Source organism: Meleagris gallopavo, chromosome 5 (assembly GCF_000146605.3).
Source record: "Meleagris gallopavo isolate NT-WF06-2002-E0010 breed Aviagen turkey brand Nicholas breeding stock chromosome 5, Turkey_5.1, whole genome shotgun sequence".
NCBI classification, from domain to species: domain Eukaryota; kingdom Metazoa; phylum Chordata; class Aves; order Galliformes; family Phasianidae; genus Meleagris; species Meleagris gallopavo.
Genome location: NC_015015.2, coordinates 11,833,636 through 11,849,783, shown reverse-complemented (window position 1 = coordinate 11,849,783; position 16,148 = coordinate 11,833,636). Strand labels below are relative to the sequence as shown.

At 39.1% G+C, this 16,148-nt stretch overlaps 1 protein-coding gene across 7 annotated transcripts in view; it reads left to right on the top strand.

The window, feature by feature from the left end:
• The first annotated feature begins 29 nt into the window (after positions 1-29).
• The window catches only part of PTPN5 (protein tyrosine phosphatase non-receptor type 5), a 90,905-nt gene continuing 74,786 nt past the window's right edge, over positions 30-16,148 (top strand). For 4 of the 7 annotated variants that reach the window (XR_004159833.1, XR_004159832.1, XM_031553445.1 and 1 more), the window contains exons 1-2: positions 31-128; positions 2,857-3,006. The gene's annotated coding sequence lies outside the window, so the exon portion shown is untranslated. Of the gene's footprint in view, positions 129-1,701; positions 3,007-16,148 lie in introns of those variants that run through there. The other 3 variants (XM_010711058.3, XM_031553446.1, XM_031553444.1) reach the window with 2 other exon arrangements.

Below are 16,148 nucleotides of genomic sequence, written 5' to 3'. Positions count from 1 at the left end.
CGGGGCTGAGAATTACGGCTGCTGAAGGGTTTGATTGGCCAGCGCTCGCAGCTGGGAGTTGCGTTGCTTGCTGGGGTTAATTAGAGATTGAAAAGAAGTGCGGCCGTGTCGTCCTCTGTTCTGACATCGTAAGCGTTGCGTATGCTGAAGAAACGTTTTGGGGGTTGATTTGTTTTCTCAAGTACTTGGAGATAATTTTTGCTGTATGCGTCCTATAGGGCATTCCTAGGGGAATGGCTATAAACTGAGACAGAGGAGGTTTAGGTTAGATCTTAGGAGGAAGTTTTTCACACAGAGTGGTGAGGCACTGGAGCAGGTTGCCCAAGGAGGCTGTGGATGCCCCATCCCTGGAGGCATTCAAGGCCAGGCTGGATGTGGCTCTGGGCAGCCTGGGCTGCTGGTTGGCGACCCTGCACATAGCAGGGGGTTGGAACTGGATGGTCATTGTGGTCCTTTTCAACCCAGGCCATTCTATGATTCTTTGTAGTATCTTGCTGTGTTTTTATCTGTGTGGATTTCTTTTTTAACTTCTCATTCAGCATTACAGTTATGGATTAAGGGCTGAGCTTTAAAATATTTTTCATTATGGTATAGAGAGTTGCCAACTGGATGCCATGCTTGTAAAACTAGAACGGAAACCTCTAAATAGCAAGACCAACAATTTCAGGTGATAAATATAGAAGGCACAACAGAAATGTGAATCTGAGGGTTTATAGGATGCGTCTTCTAATATGAATGTGTAAAGCAGGAGAGCAAATGAATGCATTCAGCTTGAACATACCGAAACTTCTTTGAAATTGAAGGGTGGTTGGTTTTGTTGTTTTTTTTTGTTGTTGTTGTTTGTTTGTTTTTTGTTTGTTTGGTTGGTTTTGGTGGGCTTTTTTTTCCACTTTGACATGTGATTCATGTTTAGGAAGAATGTTAATTAGTTTGGGTTTTGTTTGTCTATGGGGGGGAAAAAAAAAGCCAGAAGGGGAAGAGAAATTGCTTAGCATTTGTGGATTTGGATGTTGGTAGGTTTTTTGTTTTGTTTTGTTTTTTTGGTGGTGATTGGGGTTTGTTTTGTTTTCCTGGGATCTCAAAATTCCATTAGGTAGTAGGATGCTTTCCACTATCTAGAAAGGCAGATGCTGCTGCAGCAGGGGCAATTACACTGACTTGCAGCATAGGAAGGGGTGGGGAAAAAATCCTATGACTCCATTTGTCTCTGTTTAAAATATCAGTCAAATATAGAGCTTTAAGTCCCTCAGATAGTCAGACTGTTGGAAGAACGATTTAGTTCTGTGGTGTCTGCTCTATTTAGGGCTTGTTAACAGGAGAGATTAGATAGCAAGGCAATTAAGTTCAATTAAGAAAGGAAGTGAAGCTAATGCACAAATTAAGAAATTTCTCTTTGAGTTCATTTGTCACATCCTTTGTTAAAGAATTCTACCTACTTAGTTTTACCTGTAAAGCTGTCTGCAAACTTCACCAAAGGTGATTTTCCCAGGTTTTCTTGATTGTTGGTTGCTCAACCAAATGGCTTTGACCTGTGTGCTGCTGAGTCAATAAGAAGAGGCAGTAGAGCCTTACAGTCTGTAGGTTTTCTTAGAAGAGGTTTTCTGATTCATACCTTTTTAAAAAAAAAAATACACAATGAAATCTCATCCTTGCTGAAATTGCTGAGAACTTTTTTGTTGCAATTCTTCCTAGGTTAGCTTCTTTTCCTGCATAGACCACAGTCAAGTATGACTGATGTGACTCTGGGTCAATTTATGATGAGATATAGATTCTGTGGTTAAGCTATGAAGAACTTATTTCTAGTTTTTGAATATAACATGTTTCTACTTCAGAGGATGCTTGAGACTCCCTGCGAATAAAACATGCAAGTGAAAGTCATAAACTGAAGACTTGTGTTATCTTTTAGCAAAGCAAGGCCAGAGGAGATACTGAGTATTTCCGATAAATAAGTTCAATCTAACAGCAGGAAGTGACTCAAAATGGCAAAAAGGGAAGCAAAAATCCCTTCTCTTTGAGGTATTTGGTCACCTGTTTCGTGTCAGGCAGACGGCACATGGCAGGGTTTACATCTTTGGGTCCTTATAAATGTAGTAAGTGAGCCATGATATGCAGGAAAGACAATGGTCTCTGATGTCTCTGGAACACAACAGGATTTCTTAATCCTACTGTGGGGTTCAGGCAGTTTTTTGGCTTTTCACACTATTTTAATGGTATAGAACCAATTTGACTATTTTGCTACCATTCCTATCAGTAGAAGTGTTAGTGCAACCTTCAGCATTTTTATAACAAAGCTACATGTAGATGCCGCTGCATGCGTTAGCAGTAATTCTTGGTTTTGACACAATTTCATCCTTCAGGTATAAATAACTCACTTGAATTAAAGGGAGACAGCGATCCTCATTATAGAGCATCAGATAAATACCTTCCAACTAACACTGCTGTATAATAAGGCTATTTAGACTTTTTTTTTTCCTACAAATAATACATGTGATGCTGGGTTTGCATAGTAATGAGTAGTGGGAAAAGTGCTAATCAAATGTATTACATTTTATGTGCATTAATTTGTTTAGGTTGTTACCTATTTTCATAATCCTTTGTACAAAGCTGATAGATCAGATAGACCAGAAGTTCAGATGGGCTTTGAAATCTTCAGTGAAAAGTTACTGAGAGTAGCTAAATGCAGACATCCCAGTAGTTTTGCCCGTAGTGATGCTGCTGAAGTATATCTGTGTGTATAAGCTATGATAAAGCTAGAGTTAATTCACTGTTTTCTTAAATCACTCTGTTTTCATGAATTCAAAGTTTTGAGTAATTTATATCTCACTAGAATTGTTCTTTTGCTCACTCTGTCCACAGATCATGTTTCATTAGAAGTGCTGACGAGAACCCAGAACTCTGAAGACAGCAGTTTTGTGCAAGATAAGAATGTTAGAATGTTCCTTAAAGAAGCTGATGGAGGATAGAGCTCTGACAGCACAAGATGACACCATAATATAGTCTGAAATTGTAAGTCTTGACAAAGACTAGATGTCTTTAACTTTACAAGAGATTTTTGCACTCAGGAAACTTAATGGTGGGTTACAGTCTCCTTTCAGGACTTATGCAGGCATGTTTGGGTTTTTTGGGTATGCTAATATGACTATGAACAAACGAGGTTTTCCTCGGTGGGTCAGATTCTCTCTCTACACAGATGTGAATTGAATCCCTTTCCATGAGAGGAAGTAGAGTTAATTCATTCTGTTGAGCCTGAGATCTGCACCCATCATTTTTCTGCTACTTTGTTTTTAGAACTGCTAGGAAATCTATGAAGTAGCTGATGTAAACTTTACAACATGGCTGAACCTATTAAAGGAGTCTCAATTTCTGAAACTCTGTATTCCTAATGAACTGGTTTACTTGCAGAAGGCTGTTTGGAACCTGTAGTTACCATTAATCATGAAATCATCAATGCCATGAAACATATAAAATATTTCAGGTGAATTTTCCAAAGCTTTGCCAAGTCTTTTGTTACTACTGAGACTTTTTGCAATATAGGGATCTGTCAATAGGGAACAGGTGAGGTCTGGAAGCTAGATTATTGACAATGCAAATTACACTTAAAATACATCACATGGTTGCACTATGACATTAAATACAAAAATAACACTATACTTCTCAGATATGAGATAGACAACTAAAACTGGGGAGGAAAATCAGTATTAATAGATATTTTCTTGGGAACTGCAAGCCCAACAAACTTAGTTTCTTTCTGTTTCAGAGAGTGGAATTATTGCATCTCAGGTTTCCATTTACTTTTACCTTCATCACAGTTCTTTTAAGAAATTGTGAATGCAATAAGCAATCTTGCAGAGTGTGTTTCTATTTAGCAGTAGGCAGAGAGCAAATTTTGTCATTTATTCACATGTGACCCCGAGAGATGCAGGAAATAATGTTTTTGTTGAGAAATGGAGAACTGATTTCTGTATGGAAATTTACTAATATTAGCTACCAAGCTTATTTACTGTATGTGCACATCTACAGAACAAGATGTCGAAAACAAAATAATGCAATTACTCTTCTAGTAGTTACCCCATATTAAACTCTTAGACATAAATTATAGTATAGCTATGTATCGTTGTAGAAGTTGGGAAAATTGTATCTAAACCTGGAGAAGAGGGGAAAACATCAAACAAAACAAATGCAAGATGAATTGTAACAAAAGCATGAAAATCCTCAAAGCACGTATGCTTTGTAAAGGTAGACATTTTTATCTGTGAAACCAATGTGTAATGTCTAGGTTACATGTCCTCTTAATATCCACTCCTTTGTACTGTATCTGTGTCTGGTGGATAATGGTAGAACAGTTATTTTACAGGTAATGATGCATTTTTATAAATAGTGAAGAAGAGAACTGGGAAACTCATTACTTCTTGAAATGCATATTTATTGAATTAGAAATTAATCTGTCTACCTTGATCCTGCTAATTCTCTGTGTGCCTTTTCAAGGAGTCCAGCTAAAGGTATTATCTGTGATGTGCCATTAAGAACTAGATACTGCAAAACTGATGCTGATCTTAAGTCAGTAAAGCGTAAAATTGTTTAAAATAAATTGTAAAGGAACAAGACTGGGACATTGCAGGTTCTTGATGTCTGCAAAATAACAAACAGGATGCTTGAAGGAAATTGTCTTTCCAAAACTTTTTAAAAGATTCGTAGGTGTTTGGGGAAATATCAGCAAGTACTTTAGATTTCCTTTGTAATATATATGTTGTAAACAATGGGTTTTGTTGCATCAGTCTCTAGAAGTATTGGTCTTTAGTGTATGTGCATTGTGGGTCCAGTGAAATCACTGTGAAAGAAAGTCGAAGAAGTATTACAAGAAATTTAATGTTAGCCTGTGAATAAAAACATACTCTAAAGTTGTGACTGAAGTTAAACAACTCAGTGAATTGAGATAGTGAAATCATTTGGATGAATGCATACCTCACTTCAAAGAGAGCGTGAAGAGAAGTGGAATGTTTATTTTATTGCTCCTATATATCTCCAAGTTAATGCTTTGGTTCCTTCCACTGGACTTCAATCACGCAGATGTCTGTTAGCAGGCCAGTGAGTCCTACTGTTTAGCACTGCTGATTCTTATCCAAGGTGGATCCCACGGCTTGTATGCTGACTGCAGCCAAGCAAATGGAGGAAGACAGGGATTTTCACTTCCAGTTTTTTGTCTTTCACTCTGGAGGCTGTGCTCCAGACAAAAAACTCCACACAACAAACTAAAGCCAAACACCAACACTGCCATTGAATTCATAGCATTCCTCGCAGCCAGATGCTTCCTTCTTCGTAAGTCCTCACTTTCCCTCTTCTCAACATAGGTCTCAAAGTTGGGTTTTACTTCTCTGAGCCGATTTGTCTTGCATATCATTTTCTTGTTTGTCTTTAGACACTTAAACGTTTCACACCTCTTAATAGTACAGCAGAAATATTCACACGTCTGAATCTCTGAAGGCTGAGGTTGAGGCTGCTTTTTCTAATCCAGAGCATCCATATGGTTCTGTGTCAATGACTGGAGTCTGACCTAATTTTGTCCAAGAAGGAGATATTTTGTCTTATGTGAGGAAAAGTTAATGGTTTCCTGATGAGCTAAATCTTTTTTTTTTTAATCATTCTTCATCTCTCATTTAACATTGATGTTAGACGTGCTTGCAGTCAGCTGGCAGCACAGAGCATTTTTATTGGTCTCTGAAAGGTGATTCTGTGAATACCAAACATAACTCAACTTAAGAGCCATAACCAATCCATTTTACACCATTCCAATTCCAACTAATGCTATTAGCAACTTGAATATCAGTATCACAGTAATTTCCCCCTCATGTTGGAACCAGTAAGCCTTGCAAGGTATTATAAACCAATACATATGGAAATTCAGAACATCTCTTTTATTAGAAAACTACCTCTGACATTACTTCACACGTAGATTTGTTCTAGAGACTTAAAAACCCTTAAATGCCAAGCTAGCTACGTCTGGTGTTTGAAAGCTTTGACTTCTGGTTGGTATTTTGGCTTGTGTGCAGTGAAGGCATAGGAAAACCACTGGAGTGCTGGTGGCTTTCTAATCTCACTGGATTCAGAGACCAGGATTATAGGAATGGCTTTGGCTACAGATTCCAGGCTATTTGTAACAAAATGTTTTGCCTTTCCAAACTGAGTCATTTGTGGAATATTTATAGGAAGCTGCACTGGAAATATTTAATTCCTGAGGCTGTGATTACTACTAACTGTTATTTGTGAATTCTTTTTTAAATTGAAGTTTACTCTAACATGAAATTCAGTTGCGTGTATACGAGCCTGTCCATCTTGATGCTTTCAAAATGAGGCTTTATTGCATTTCTCCTTAGCTTCTCGCTCCAGAAAGTAACATTCTTAGCAATTTCTACCAAGACAAACACTTTTTTTCCCTACAGATAGTTGCTGCTCCCCTTCAATGGGAGAACATGCTCTGCTTGTAACACCTGCAGTAGTCTCTAGTGGCATGTTAAGTTTGTTAGGAAATACAAGTGCAACATTTTGTAAAGATGCAAAAAGCTTTATCAGGAATTGTTGTATGAAAGGAAAACTGCTGAAAAAGTAAGCTTAGAATTTTGCATGTTGAGGAGTCTTTGTTCTGCACTGTATCTTGCAGGTGCTATAAGTAAGTATTTTTATGATGTAGCAGAAATGCTAAGTCATGACCTGAAGCAGTGATTGAGCACGTGGTGAGAAGGCAGGGCCAGCTCAGGGGAGCTCAGGTGTATGCAAAGCACCTGAGTGACTGGAAGGGGTGGAGCCAGGATCCACCTCTTCCCAGACCTCATTTAAGGGTTGGCAGTGGAGATAAAGGAGTTTAGCTGGAGATCTCTGTGTACCTGAAGCCTTCTGCAGGTAAGCAGCTTCTTTCCTTTTTTTCCCTGTGTCTACAGCTGCTGCATTTGAGCAAATCCTCACTTCTGCAGCCTAGGACCTTTCTACTCTGCTGTCATTGCTGTTCTTTCCATTGCATTACAGGTGATTCACAGTCAGTAAAGGCAGGTAATTCCAATTGCTATCTTCTTTCTCTTCTCGCTGCTTCAATGGCAGGAGATATTTAGCAACAAACAGCATTATAGACTTTTTTAAGGATGTGAGATAAAGGGAAGGCTGGCTGCATTGGAGTATAATAGCTAAACAATACGTAATTTTCTAGTATAATAGCAGGTTATACAGCTTTGGGTACATCTAGAAGACAGGATTCAAAGAGCTGAGGTGTATTAAAAGGACAGTAGTAACCAACTTTTTTTTTTTTGGTCAGGCAGAAGCTTGTCTAATTTCAGTCTTGAAGAGAAGTTGTGTTTTGTAGCCAAGATCCTGTGCAGATTGGTGGTCATAAGTGTATGGTAAGAGGACTGGGAGAGGAGAGGTTGAGAAAAGTACTGAGGAACAGAGCAGTCCATTGAGTCTGCTCACTTCTCCCAGCTGGTCTCTGAAAATCAATTTGTCACGATCAGTCCACGGAGTGTAAGCTGACAGTTGTCATGCAACAGTCTTGACAACATGCAAGCACTTAAACTTTTTTCACGCAGCTACTTCAGGAAGTTATTCTTACAGTTCTGTTCTTGAGTAGCTACCTGCTCAAAAGATGCATAGGAAAACTAGCCTCAGTTTTCCTTTGTTTCTCGGTCATTCATGCCAGTCTGCGTCTCTGTAGTATTTTGGGTACAGGTGCATACTTTCATAAAATGAATGATAAACAAGGCAGATTCCTGCAGGCTTGCTAATGGCCATGAGTGTCCTTACCATGTTGAAATTTTATTTGTCTCTGCTCTTGTAAAATTTAGGCCATGCTGTTTAGGTAGGGACAATTAGAAGAAGCCTGGCGCATTGGTTCAACCTCTCTGAGAGAGTAGTGGTCAGAGATGTTATTTGAGGTGTTCCCTTGGACAGATGCTGCTGCTCTTAAATTCATTGTCAGTTCACTGAATTACAAACAGCCGAAAAACAGAAGTGTGTGGTTTTTTTAACATACTTGTAAACAAACCTAATATTTTTTCTAGCATAACGCAGAGGCTCTGGAAGAAGAATTCATTTCTTTCTGTTGGAGAATTACATTTTTCTGAAGATTCCAAAAAACCTTTTTAAGAACAGAGATTTGCTGCTTCCTTCCTGTACTTTGATGTGTTGAGTACAGGTAGATTTATTTTCTTTTACAAAACATCTGCTATTCAGTGCTCCCAAAGCATGTGTTCCAACATTTTCCATCTCAGTAATGGTGCATATTACCAGTCTGGAGCTTGGCTGTATCTGTTAGGAGCAAAACATTCCCTTGCTAGTGCAGATCACAGCCACCATTCCATTACTCTGACCAAAACGCTTGCTCTTTAAGTTTGAGAATAGCAAACCAGAGAGGTGGAATAACTTAATTGGTTTGTTTCAGTTCTCTTCTAAATATGGTAATCAGAGCTTGAAAACGTTCATAAGATAAAATGTTGGCACAGACATGATCATTTCTGTGCAACTGCAGATGTGACTATATTGTTATGAAACTGTTGGGAGATCTATGAATTATTGTAACAAATCCCTTGACTGAAAAGAATGTAATGGCTACTTTATTCTGCTCATGATTGTTTCTGTGCTTCATTTAGAAGGCCCACGTAATTAAAATAATTAACATTTTCTTTAAGTTAGAGGGCAAGATGTATAACACCTAACTTGTTCTGATACACGTGAACAGTTGTTTGCCAAATTCTGTGTGTATTTTACCCTATTATTTATTGTCTTAAACTGTGTTTTCAGACCTTTTAGGGCTCTATTCTTTGTGGTAAGTTTATTGCAAGCATGTGTCATGTTTTATAACATCTCTGCGTCCTTAATTGTGTTATTTCCAACTGAAGCAGGCATTAGTATTTGTAAATTTTCATTTATTTTGAACTTAAAACAGCATGTAAAGCAGCATGTCCTGGACTTCTTAGGGGAAAAAAAATAATAATAATAATTGTTCCCTTGAATTTTCTGTATGCTCTCCAGCACCTTGGTCCCTCAAACTCCAGGTTGGAAATAATGTAGTAGAAAACTGTAGTACAGCTTGCTGCTGAATATAGTATTGGCTGTTTGCCATAGTTCTGCATGTTGTCAGTGGGCAGCAGATCACAAATGGAGGCTCACTGCTGTATAGTTTTGTAGTGATGCTGGATAATGAGAGAATCAGCAATTAAGCAGCAATATTTTATCTGCAGCATATTCTGTGCAGCTTGGAACATCAGTTTTCACAGTCTGTTATCCTTGAATGGATAACATTACGTTATATTTGTATGTGTTAGATTAAATTGAGAACTGATGTTCTGTGTTAATCCTGGGTATGACTTTAACATTACATAAAAGTGTTTTAACACAAAAATTGTCAGTGGTGAGATACTGGTTCAGGCATAGTGCTGGAGAGGAAACAGTTACCTGTGTACCCAGGGTTTGGAAAAGGTTCTTTTCTGCTTGGCAAGTTACCTTAAAAATCAGGTCCAGATGACACTATCTGTGGCTTTAGTGTGCTTTGTCACAGTCTACTGGTGCAGATTTATCTGGTGGATTTGTAAATCTGTACCTGTAAGATTGCTGATGACACTGGGAAGAGTAGGGAGCCCAAAGCTAGATGGAATAGTGCCTGCTGTCACTTGGGAACTTGTTTTATGAAGGCACCCTGCTTACTCTCTGGGTTGTTGATACTGAAGTAGAAATTAAGAGCAGATCTCCAAGCTGACTTCTTGTCCTTAGAAGTAGGTTTTTTTTCCAGTGAACTGTAGACTTATCTAGCTGCATCCATGAAATTTTTTTGGTCAATTTTTTCAAACTATACCAACCTCTGCTGCTCAGTGGATAGCTCTCACTCTTTCCATCTGGGTCTGACATTCTAGCTATGTATTTCTTTCTCTCACAAAGAGCTCAATAAGCTTCTGCCATAAAGGTTTCAAACCAGGGTGTCTTCTTTGCCCATCTCATTTTCTCAGATTAGCAGTTTGATGTTGTCCCAAGTATGAAGGTAGGTGCTTTTCTCTGGAAGCTATATTATCACCTAAGTTAGTAATATTTGAAGATGCATCACATTACCAATAAATCCAGTGAAGAGCTTAGCTGGGAGGATTCTGTATTTAGCATAAAATCAATGGCAAGTGAGTGTCTCAGCAGAAACAAATAGTCAAGCTAGGGTTGGGGAAAAGTTACAGTGAAGTTCAAAGCCACTGGAGAACTAATTACCTGTATCAGATAAGGTAAAAATCAGAGGGGTTCAATGTGTGATGGCCAGAAGATGAACATGCCCCAGATAATAGAGAACACTGTGTAATGATGTGATCTACCAAGATTATATAGAAATTATTGCATGCAACTCCCTCAAATATATTGGTATTTTTTCCTAGTCCTTACATGTTGCATTAACACACTAGATGACATGCCAACTACTCTGGATTTTGGGGAAGTGAGCTTAGGTGGCTTTTTGTTTGTTTTGCTGTGTTTTTTATAGCTACTGAATTAAGGAAATACTGTGTCTTAAATTAGGATCTGATTCTGTGGTTCTGTTTCTTTCTTTAGCCCTTTTATCAACAACATGTTTTGTGTTTCTCCTTAAGCAAGGTTCTCAGTACCTGTGGGGGGAATAAAAATTTCTAGTAAGTTTAAAAAGTTGATAAGTCTTATAGAGCTTTAAATACCAGTAATAGTAATGGAAATTTGTAGACCTCACTTGGATTTGGACCAACAAAATTCCTTTTGAGGAGTGCTTGTGTTGAAATTTGTTTTTATGACGTTCAGTATCCTTGGGATGAAATGTCTTAGAGGCTAGAATATTATTAGCAGACAATGAGCTGACTGTTGATATTTCCTTGTCAATATTGGGGGACAGAACGGGATGGAACCTGACATCTTGCTTATTAGGAACTTTATCATGAATTGAAATGAGCTGGTGGTCACCACTTCCATATATGTAAAATCTGCTTCTGGTTTTTGTTCCGCTTTTGCAACTCATCCATATGGATGTCATCCTCCCTGACTTAGCAGGTCACAGTGGCTATTCAGAATTATCTTCTTTAAGCCAGTATTGATCCAAGAAATGGTTGCACTGGTCCATCCAACTGTTTCTAGGTCAGTTCCTGAAATACTGAACTTACACTTTGTGTCTACCTGCTTGTGATTGTCGTCTTTCCTCACTTCAGTTGCTGCATGATTTTAGTAGCTGATATTCATTAAGTTACCTAAGCTAGAGGTGACTGGTATTGAGATCCTCCTGACAAGTCAGGCTATTTAAAGCCTTTGTTGCAAGTCATAGTCATTTACATTATAATCGTCCCTCGTCTCCTAGAATCATAGAATTGCTCAGGTTGGAAAAGACCTTAAAGATCATCAAGTCCAACCACAAACTAATCGTACTACCCTAACTCTAACAACCCTCTGCTCAATCATGTCCCTGAGTACCACATCCAAACGAATTTTAAACTCATCCAGGGATGGTGACTCAACCACCTCCCTGGGGAGCCTATTCCAGTGCTTAACAACCCTCCCTGTAAAGAAGTGTTTCTTGATATCCAACCTAAACTTACTCTGATACAACTTGTGGCCATTTCCCCTTGTCCAGTGTATAATCAATGAATATACAGATGTTATAATTATGAAATAAACAAGAGAGTTTTAGCTAAGCAGTTATTACACCAAAAAGAGAATAGATAGAGTGCTTACGCTTGTCCTGGGCACAAGGTCTGTGCACTCTAGCATTGGTGATTTTCTGTCTGCAAGGATTGTGATACTCTGCTGTGGGGCAAAACCTGTTACTCCATTTTGAAGTGATTTGAAGTAACCAGAGAGAAGAGAACAGTATTGACAGCAGCTTCCTTTGCTTTGAGTACTACATCTGTATATTCCTTAGAGAACTCATTAATTTTTAAGGCTGTGGTGCTGCATTCACTCCTTTGGGATAATTGGTTCTGCTCCCTTCAGTGATGTGAAGGCACCCCAAGACTGGGAGAATTCAACCCGAGAAGTAGGCTACTTAGCCTACAGGACTATGCCATTTGATAAAATAATAGACAATTGTCTGCTCTCTGATGGAAATACTTCTTAAGATGAACTTTCTGTGCTGACAACTCAGCCTGTTGGAAGGAACTGTGCAATAAGATCCTGCTCACTACACTTTATGATGGAGATACATCAATACGTAAAAGGCAAAGTTATGAGTTACAGTATGATTTTTATTCAGTAATAATGAGTCTAGACGAGTGCTTTGTGGCACCTGTGATGGTTGTGAAGTGTCTATCTGCTCCATCCACTAACATTGCCTAATGCTACCTTTCCTCCTCACTACTGCAACCCATTTCCAAGAACCAGAAGTCAGAGGCTCCAGCCAATGGGATTGGAAACTGTAGGAGCTACAAATTCTGTACTATGCAGAATCTAATCAAAGAAACAATATGAAGAATCCATGAATATAAACATGGGGAAATAAATGTTCCATTTGTTACAAAAGATATTTTGTGCATAAAATCAAAGACACCCTAAAAATTTACCATTTTGTTTTCAAGATGTTGGTTTTCAAATACTTTCCAGCCACTTGATTTAAACATTTCAGAGAGAACTAAACTTTTTTGTAAAACTGGACAATTTGTCTATTTGCTCTTGGGCTTGAAGGGAGGAGTGGGTCCATTAAAGTGCTTCACTGTCCCTTGTGAAGCAATTTTATAGACACGAAATACACTCTCCACCAAAATTAGTAGCATTAACCATGGAAGTAGCTTAGCTTTCTTGAAATTTCAGAATGCTATCCAGAACAAAAAACTTATTAGTGATGACATGTTCTTCTGTGCAGTCTACTGCAGCTTGAGTGATCTGTGAATGTACTGGGCTTATGCTATTTGAACACTGCAAGTGCTAGGAGCCATGAAAATTTTGGCTACTTCTCCTCTTGCCATATGCTTTACTAGCATGATGCTTGCTCATAAGCTGATCAGGCTGTTTTGATGGAGAATTAGTGCTGAGAGATCATGAATCCACACTAATGTTTAATGGCAAAACAGTCTTCAGAGTGATTTTGTGTATGAGAACAAAATAAATCTAACATGAAATAGAACTCTGCAACATCTTTATGAATGGATGAAGAACATGCTGTGAGCTTACCGGATCATCTTGAGCAACCCTGTCAACCTCACGTATGTCAGGTCATAAATACCAAGTAGCTATTGGTCTCCTTCAGGTAGCTCGTTTCATGCAAAGGATAAAACCAGCTGGGGCAGTTAGAATCTGCAGTGCAAATATAATTGACAATTGAATGAAGGCAGGAATGCTTCTGATTCTGTCAAAGTTAGACTGCTATGGTGAGATTTGTTTGCTTCAGAAAAAAACTATCATGCAAATGAGCTTGATGCAGAGTTCTTAATTAATTTAACCTATCTATTAAAAGTGTGCATTTTTCTGTAGTGTTTCCACAGGACATTTGGTAAGCTCTCTGGAATCGTGTTGAATTGAGAATTACAGCGCTTGGATATGGCATGTGATCTCTTTCTGCCCTTTGTTATTTATGGCCTGTACTCTGCCTTACCCAGAAGCATACAAACATTTGCTTACCTGAATTAGAATTTCATAAGCAGTGCTGCACTACTTGGATTGAAATTTGTGTGGGAGGGAAGAAGCATTATGTCATTTTAATCCAGCAGTTAGTTTAAGAGACAAAAGGAGGAGGAAGTGGTGGTTTTACAGAGGTGGGGATGCAGACCAGAGTGGAGCTGGCTAGAAGGACTGTGTGGCAGGAAGTGATTATCTTTTTCATATCAAATTTCTTACATGCAGCTGCAATGTGTGTCATCTGGTGCAACGCTAATGGCCAGAAGACAGTCACCTCCTTTATGTGTATAGAAAGTTGATTTTTAAGGACAAGCTTGAAAACTGGGCCCACGTGAACCTAAAGAGGTTCAACAAGGCCAAATGCAAGGTGTTGCACTTGGGTCGAGGCAATCCTGGATGTGTATAGACAAGGAGAACTCACTGAGAGCAGCCCTGTGGAGAAGAAATTAGGGTTCATGATGGGCAAAACATGAGCCAGAGATGTATCTTGCAGCCCAGGATATAGATGGCCTTTTGGGCTACACCAAGAGAGGAGTGGACAGGAGGGAGAGGGAGAGAGATGATTGTCCTCTCTACTCTCCTTTTATGAGGCCCCACGTGCAGTACTGCATTCAGGCCTGGTACAAGAAAGATGTGGAGCTATTGGAGCAGGTCCAGATTAGGCCATGAAGAAGAGGCCTAGAACAACTCTTCTGTGAAGACAGTCTAGGGGAGCTGAACCTGTTCAGCCTGGAACAGAGGAGGCTCCAGGGAAACCTCATCATGACTTTCCAGTACTTTAAAGGAGCTTATGATCAGGAGGAAGACTGACTTTTTACACAGTCAGATAGTGATAGTGCAAGAGAGAATGTCTTTTAGCTTAAAGAGGGAAGATCTAGGTTAGATATTATGTGGAAATTCTTTACTCAAAGGACGGTGAGGCCAGAGAATTTGTGGGTGCCCCATCTCCGGAGATGCTTAAGACCATGCTGGATGGGGCACTGGGCAGCCTAATTTAATGGCCAGCAATTCTACCCACAGCAGGGGTTGAAACTGGATGGGCTAAAGGTCCCTTCCGACCGAAGCCATTCTGTGATTCTATGACTCTTGAATTTTGGTAGAGTTCTGATAGTGGATTCAAACCTGTGCGTGCACTTCTGTGGATCTGGTATTCTTAATGCTCCTATAAGAGTCTTAGGCAGAAGAATGTAGTAATTTTGGTGCTTTCTGATTTTCATTAAATCCACTGAAAGAAATTATCCTTATTGCCCAAAGATGGGTTGCTGGGGAGAATATTACAACCACTTGTAGCTGCTTGTTCTGCTACGTGGGAGGCTGAGGTTTCATCAGAGCAGAGAATTTAATTCTCCATTTCACTGAGGTTAGATTTTTACAGAAATATAACTCTGTGCACCTTGTAGAATCTGCAGGAGAGCCGAGCTGATTTGTGTTGAGACAGATCTCCCACACGGCTGTGAAAACAAGTGCACAAATTCAGAGGAGCTAGATGTAAATCTGAAGTAACTGTCATGGAGATTGATATTCTCTCTAGGAGTTAATCTAGATTTACATCAGTGTAACTGTGACCAGAATCTCTCAGGGTTCATTTTTGCTAGCTTACTAAATTAATTGCTAATTAACTTCAGACAGTTGATTATAGTGGATGCTTCCCACATATTTCTTGTTTTACCATCATAGAACTTAAAGGCAAAGTTCCACTAGATCAGAGTAGATCCTGTATATTCTGAACTCCTGCTTGTCAAAAGCTGTTTCCTTTGGCTAAGTACTAACCTACAGATTGCAATAAAGAGATGTTTTGCCAAAGTACTGCAGCTCTCAGAATTTGCTTGCATGTCTCTGGAGAATAAACATGAGAGACATCTTGTCTACGGTACTTAAAAGTGCAAGGAAGGGTTTAGAAGAGCTCCTGCAAGGCAATCCCAAACTGCCCTTGAAGGCTGGCCTGGCCAGCTTCCGCAGCAAAGAGGTGCAACGTGAGACTTCTTGCTGTAAATATAGTAGTTTTGAGTGGATTCACCACTGTGTTCTCTAAGAAACAGCCTGAACTACCTCCCCTGAAAGCACTGCTCCCCTTGTGTGTCAGAAAGGAGTTGGATATGTGTGATGATAATTTTATACGAAGTATCTCATAGTAAAATATTTTGCAGCATCCATAGCCATTGGGAGGGGAAGATAGAAGTGCTGCTCCTTTAAGGCCTAGCAGTATTGAGATGCTTGGAGATTCTGCTTCCCTCCTTTCCTCTTCAGATTTCATCCTTGTTATTAAAAGGGCACACCTTGTTGTATTTGTTACATATGGTGTAAGTAAAATTGGGATGCTGGAAGAATGAGATCTTTGTGAACCTACCACGTATCTTGTTGTAGTTTGGTCAAGGAGATCTTATGATAGCCTTACTTGAAAACTACATTCAGATCCTGCTTCAGCTTTGTACAGAATGGAAGCAGAAGAGGACAGTGAAAGCAAGCTAAGAACTTGTATTCCCCCTTAAGATGGTAAAAAGGCCTATGTTGATGTTGAAAGTAAAACTAAATTATTCTACTGTCCAAAGAAGGTCCTTATTCTGAAAATA